This window comes from Miscanthus floridulus, chromosome 9, assembly GCF_019320115.1.
Source record: "Miscanthus floridulus cultivar M001 chromosome 9, ASM1932011v1, whole genome shotgun sequence".
In the NCBI taxonomy this organism is placed as follows: Eukaryota; Viridiplantae; Streptophyta; class Magnoliopsida; order Poales; family Poaceae; genus Miscanthus; species Miscanthus floridulus.
In genome coordinates, this window is record NC_089588.1 from 132,706,513 (window position 1) to 132,713,638 (window position 7,126).

The 7,126-nt window shown below is 40.4% G+C and overlaps 1 long non-coding RNA gene across 1 annotated transcript; it reads right to left on the minus strand.

Moving 5' to 3' along the window:
• Nucleotides 1–2,789: 2,789 nt before the first annotated feature.
• On the minus strand, nt 2,790–5,867 carry LOC136484290 (uncharacterized). Its single transcript, XR_010765858.1, has 2 exons — nt 5,677–5,867; nt 2,790–3,117 (listed from the first exon to the last, which is right to left on the minus strand). It is a non-coding gene; the product is annotated as an uncharacterized lncRNA (long non-coding RNA).
• Between the last annotated feature and the right edge of the window lie 1,259 nt (nt 5,868–7,126).

Here is a 7,126-nt window from a genome sequence, read left to right on the forward strand (position 1 = left end):
ACCCATAACCGGCAGTGAAGGTACATCACTGCCAGTTTTCACAAATCCGACAGTGATGAGGCCGGCAGTGATGTGCAAATCTGGCGTAGTGGACGCAGACACAGGACCATTTTGAGCAAATCCAAAGAAGCAACCATTCATGTAAACCACAAAATTGTTTGGATTACAAAGACTTCACCACCTGATTATCATCTTATGTTCATGATTCATCTGAACATTCTATCAGATCAGAGACGGTAATGGACTGCGAAGATTTCTGTTATACTAACAAACATATACATGTTTAGTCATCCTAGCAAGCAACTCCAGACAGCCTGATTTCACATCTTCCTGGGGAAAACATACAATCCAACAATGTGCAGCTAGAAGAGTGCAATCACAATTTACAAATATGCAGTGGCAACAAAAATGGTAACTTCTCACCAACAAGAAACGAATTAGTGGCACACTAACACAAAGCAGCCAAGATATAAGAGAGCACTACTTTAACAGATTATCTAAAACTTATCTCCTATATTTCTCTAGGAATATGGGAGAGGGGTTGTATCCTTTATTTAGGAGAAAAGATTCTTTTTTTAGGAGACCTCTTAAAAATAATATGTATAGGAGATTTGCTGCTGCACCTCCATTTCCTAAAACACTTCTTTTTAGATATAAGAGATTGGATGGGATATCCGGTTGAGATGCTCTATGACAGTTCTAACCGATAGGCTTATCTCAATATAATTCATTCGAAACAATCAACAGTCTACGTGACAACTCAACAAATGTGACGGTTCTAACCGATAAGCTTATTTTGGTTGTTCACCGGGGACTGTATTGTTAACTAGAAGATGCCCCGCGCGTTGTTGCGGGAATCACGAAGAATTTAGAATGAAATTAAGTGGAAATAGCATGGATAGCTTTGCATTGAGAAGTTAGAAGTTAGTCGGATCATATGGCTAATTAGTGGGAGATGATGTGGATAATTAGTGGAAGATGATGTAGATTGCTTGTATATTGAGATAAAACTTGTAGTGGGCATGACTTTATAAGAGATATATATTTAACAAGATGAAGATCAGATACTTGACGGTTTGCGTTTGGATCATGTGCAGGTGGATACGGAAATCCTACACAAAATTGCCCCCCAAGTTTTCCAGGACCGTCGTGCCATCGCTCGCCATGTTAATAGGACTTTACGCCAAAATATATAATTACATGAAGTTAGGATGTGGTTGGTTCGGTGATCAGAGAAGCCTGGCTTGCTCCCTAGGGGTCTGACTAAGCTACTAGGACAGGCTTGTTGTATATGTTTGGTTGACTAGCTGTATGAGTATATATACTAGATAAATACATTTAGTTGTTTGGTTGTCTGCTTGGTGGCTCGCAGTTGCGCTCGTTGTCTCTTGCACGGGCCATGATGATGCATGCGCACTCGTGCTCCGATTCTGCGTGCTAGGCTCAAAAGAAATGGAAAGGATACTCGTTTCTCTGGAGCCTAGCTCGGCAGGGCTCCATAGATGGCATCGGCTAGGCCCTGCTGCGTGTCCATCCAACCATATCTGTGCATCCCACGAGCCACTGCTAACTGGAACCAGTCTACCAATCACGCTTTTGTTGGTTGATACTGATCTGCCTAACAAATTGAAACGTTCTCCCAAATTGACTCCAGATTCGGTATCCATCCGAATTTCTGTTGAAGCTTTGTTAATATTAATTTGTATTTAAAAGCTGAATAATCACTACTACTGTAAATTTTTCCACGGCAGGCAAAATGGATTTACGGAGGCGGGCATCACAACCGCCTCGGTTCAATGGTCACGGTAAATCGATCTTTCCCGAGGCGGTTGAAATGCCCGCCTCGATTAATCAAATAAAAAAGAAAAAAAAAGAAAAATCCATGGACAGGCCCGCCGAGCCCATCCACAGCTACATGATCGGCGCGTGCATGCCACCGCTTGTCGGGGCCACCGTCCACCGGATCTGGAGTGGAGTCACCGGATCTGGACCTGGGGGTGGTGGAGATGGTGGAGGTTGCCGGATCTAGAGGTGGAGGTGGAGGTGGTGGAGGTCGCCAGATCCGCTGCTGGGGAGGAGGGGGCCGGGTCCACCGCTGGGAAGGAGGAGATGGCCGGATCCGCCGTCAGGGAGGAGAGGGGAGGATCCGCTGCCAGGGAGGAGGAGGGGACCGGATCTCGTCGGACTCCACCGGATCATGCCAACTCCACCGTCGTTTTTGCCAAACGCGCACCTCTGTTCTCAGGATGGAAGAGAGGAGGAAGGAGAGGACGGCTGCAGCCTTTTTGTGTTGTAGGCTTATCACCGTCGGTTCTTGGCTAGAACCGACAGTGATAGTGCCCAATCACTATCGGCTCTTGGCTTAAACCGGTAGTGATGAGTGCCCGCCAAAACACTGCCGGTTCAAGCAAAAAACCGACAGTGATGTGGTCCTTCATTGCCGGTTTTAGCCCAGCACCAATCATTTTTTTTATTTTCAAACTCATAGCCGGCAGTGAAGGTACATCACTGCCGGTTCTCACAAATCCGACAGTGATGAGGCCGGCAGTGATGTGCAAATCTGGCGTAGTGCCACCACGCGATGGTTCATAGTGTATATAAACCTGATCAGTGTGAATGGGAGAAGTGGAGTTCAATCATTTTCATTCTCTTGTTCTCGATTTACATACTCAAACAGTATGTATTTAGGCACATTCCACAGTGACCTATATCAAAGCCCGAAAGAATACTAATGTAAAGTGCAGAAAGAAGAGTAGATATCATAATCATTCAAGAAAGAAGGCAGTGTATATTGGACACGATATAATATTGATATAATTCATCTTTCAAAATACAAACTAGCTAGTACAGGATTATTGTAGTAAAACTTCAATATATAGACACTCGGATGCATACACTGAATTTGGATCCTCGATCCATTTGGAGAAGGTCCAGTTTATTTATGCTGATCAGCGATATATTTATAATAAAAACTGGACCTGCGGGGTATGACCACCCCAGGCATTGCATTAAGAAGAAGAAGACCTTCTCATGCATGTCTAGGACATGGCGGACGATGGCACGGCGGGGTCCTCACTGTTGGTCCGCAAGGACGTGTATGACCATCTCCCCAGCTACCTGCGCGTGGACCCAAAAGCAGGCCGTCAAGTATCAATTGCTCTTGCTCATTTTGTTAAACAAAGTTGTTCATCACAGTTCAACAACTACAAAATTGATAGTATTTTCTATTTTAAATTGTCTGTGTGACTGCTGGGCATTTGGAACCATGATAAACCATACGGTTGGAGCTGCTTATGCTAGGTACTTTTCTTAGGCTCTGTTTGGATCCACCGGATAAACTTCAGCTGCTAAAATAGTTTAGCAGCTAGGGATCCAAACAGAGACAGCTAAAACTCAGCTAAAATTTAGCTGGAGGCTAAAATGTATACCATCCGTTTAGCTGTTCCAATCCAGCTAAAGCGTGAGTAACGACAAAATCGCCCCTCTTTTTTCGTGTCCATATTGGGATCCACAAAACTATGGTCAACATGGTAAATAAAAACCAATTATTTAGATGATCCAAACAACCACAGCTAAACTTTAGCTAGCCAAATTAGCTGGCAAAAGTTTAGTTAATGTGGATCCAACACAGGGCCTTAGAGGGCTCAACAGATGCTAGCTATAGCTATGAGAAACATTTCCTAAATGGTTCTAAACAAATAAACATGGGAATAACTATATTAATATAGATGTTCACTACTATGCCAATTTTGTTTCCCAGATGCAGCTCCATCAACAGTCATCTCTATAGAAACCTCCAGGGGGTAGGAACCAAAATGTCTCTAGAAATACAAATTCATAGACTGCTAAGATTTTCAAACACTTCTAAAATCTCCTAAATGGTTCTAAACAAAAAACATTATTAAAATAACTATGTTGTTCCCTCCATCCCAAATTATTAGTCATTTCAACTTTCTTAGAGAGTCAAAGTATCTCGAGTTTGACAAAATTTATATTAAAATAATAACATTTATGATACCAAATCATTATCATTAAATTTCATTAATTATATTTTTATAGTATACCTATTTGATGTCATAAATTTTTGTAATTCTCTCTATAATTTTGGTCAAACTTAAGATTCTTTGATTCTCCAAGAAAGTTAGAATGTCTTATAATTTGGAATGGAGAGAATATTGAACTACCGAGTCTTTTTATTTATTTTTCTATTTTTATTTCACCTAATAATCAGTTACATTTTCTATTGATATTCTTTGACCAAAGTAAACACCGATATTGGCTACCCGTAAGCACGCAAAAGCGGATCTACGGCCCAGGCTGCCCATGCTGCTGCCCTAGTCATGCATAAGCAAAGCTACTTAATAAAAGGTGTAGAATTTATACAATTACAAAAGATTATAACTAATTTAGCTAAGTCAGTCGAAATCAATTTCTGGATCTGCCACTGTGTATTTAAATGTCTTATCTTATCTAACCCATTTTCTTCTTTGATCTTACTCTTATACCCTATAAATGTGTATCTTAAGATTTATGGTGCATATGGCCCGACGAAGTGGACACATAGAGAGTATGTGATCATACCAGACCATCTAGGATAGTACGCAAGTCAAGTATACTAGTTATACTTATTTTATGTACTACTATCACGATATTATAACAAATTAACAATATACTCACTCCTTTCCAAATTAGAAGACATTTTGGCATTTTTATGTACATTGTTTTTACTATGTATCTACATAGTGTATATTTAGGTGTATAGCAAAAACTATGTATCTAGAAAAGTCAAAATATCTTTTAATTTGGAATAGAGTACTAAAAATACAAGCTCCATTGAAATTTTTCCATGGAGTAAGATTTGGAGTATCTTAAAATGAGCATATGAACATATTAAAACTGATAAATGAGCATGTACCCTTAGGGAAGGTGATTTACTAAAGATGGGAGAACATACTCTAAAATACTCGATTTGTTCCAAGTTATAAGATTTTGAATTTTCTAGATATATTTTTTTATTATGCGTGTAGATATAATATATATCCAGTATTTCACAAGGCGTCACTCCGCGGCCGCCTAGGTACACTTATGCGCTAGGCGACGGGGTACCACGGACCCTAGTGGGGTAGGCGGTATCTTTGCAGCGCTAGTTGGCCACAACAGCTAGACATGCCATCCCTGGTGGCCTTATGTGCAGATCTGGCAGCTGAGCGGCGGGGGAGGAGGTGGGAACAGCGGGCTGCTACAGGGGATCGAGGAGGCATGGATGATGGGCGGTGGGGAGATGTGGACATCGGGCAGCAATGGCAGGGACCACCGGCGGCAGCGGAGATGGGAAACGCAGCTGCACGGCAGCAGAGATGGTAGACGTGGCTAAGAGGAGGCTGGTGGTGGCGCAGACAGAAGGGAGGAGTCTGGCCGCGACAGAGAAGGGAGCAGCTGTGCGACGGCAGAGAAGGAAGGAAGAGTCGTGCGAACTGGTGTCATGAGAAGAACTGAGACGTATGAGAATGAAATTTCTTGTGTCATGAGTGTACTATATAGATTGCAGCTAACACATATATGAAAGAATGAAAAAACTGAGACGTCTGAGAATGAACTTATCCACAGCCACAATCGAAACAAACGTTCAGAAAAAAAAAACACTCGATAACAATCAAATAGTCCCTTAGCACTTACATGAACACCCATGACAAACATCTTTAAGCCCATGAGCCTGCTGGCTGACGATGCTTATCAGGATCAGCTGAATCACCAGAAACACGGTAGGAAGGAAGTAACGCCTTCCTAGCATTGTATTGTATGAGAACAGTGAGCTTCAATTCCTAGTTCTTATGGGAGAACCTGGGGGGTGTATGGTCAATACCAGTCACGAGGGAACCGCTGCGTCCATGAAGCATGCATTTCAGCCGTATATATATTTGACCATGATGCTGAAATGACAGAACTGCCACACGTCCAAAGAGCGCACTTACTTCTGTTGAATGGTCAAATTAATGAATGACACTAGACAAATAAAATGTGGAAGAAGGAAGCAGCTTTTTGGGACTGCGACATCACTTGTGCAACACGTTTGGGCGCTGTCACTGTTCCTTTGGCAAGAAGTGTAACTGATCTGAGGTACTATACCTCGCGGCTGGTAAGCCTCTATCACTGCTACGCAAATGATTTGTAGCAACGGCACCTTTTTTTTTGTAGGAGCGGCTCACTCTGCAGTCGCCCCAACAGTGCCCCGCCGAGGTTCCGTGAGGTCAGCCGCCCCCTACAAATGGCACAGTAGGGGCGGCTGTTGATACGAGCCGCCCCTTCAAATGGGTAGATTTGTAGGGGCGGCTCAATCAGCAGCTGTCCCTTCAAATATTTTCATATTTTTGGAATTTTTAAATGTTAGTTCTGCATATTTTTTTATAAATGTATTAAAAACAATTTGCTATATTTTCCCCTACATATAAAAAACAACTTGCAGATATATATATATATATCTAATGATACATTTTCTTTTTAAAAAATATAAAAATTATATTTAAAAATTGAAAATTTGAATTTGTGAATTTTGAATTGAATTTTAAGTCAGAAAATGATCTAAAATGAAAATGTTGTAAACATAAAAGTTGTAAAACTCATCAAGATTTACAACTTTCATTTTGGTCATCTTTTCATGTAACTTAGTTTGAAAAGTTCAAATTTTGAATTTCATAAATTGGCAACTTCAAACAACATTTTCAAAGTGTAAATGATTTCAGCCGAAAAAGTCATGAATATAAAACTTATATAACTCATTAAGATCTAAAACTTTTATTTTGGTCATTTGTTCATCCAACAAAGTGGTAACAACATTATTCACAAATTTTACATATCTCTCCTATGGTTTCATAAATTATATGAGAGATATGTAAGTTTTATGAACAATGTTACTATCACTTTATCGGATGAAGGAATGACCAAAATAAAAGTTGTAGGTCTTAATGAGTTCTACAACTTTTATTATGTTCATGACTTTTTGAGTTCAAATCATTTGGTGTCTCAAAAATTTGTTTGAATGTATTATTTATTGAAATTCAAAATTTGAATTGTTCAAATTTAGTTATATGAAAATATGACCAAAACAAAAGTTGTAGAGGTTGATGAG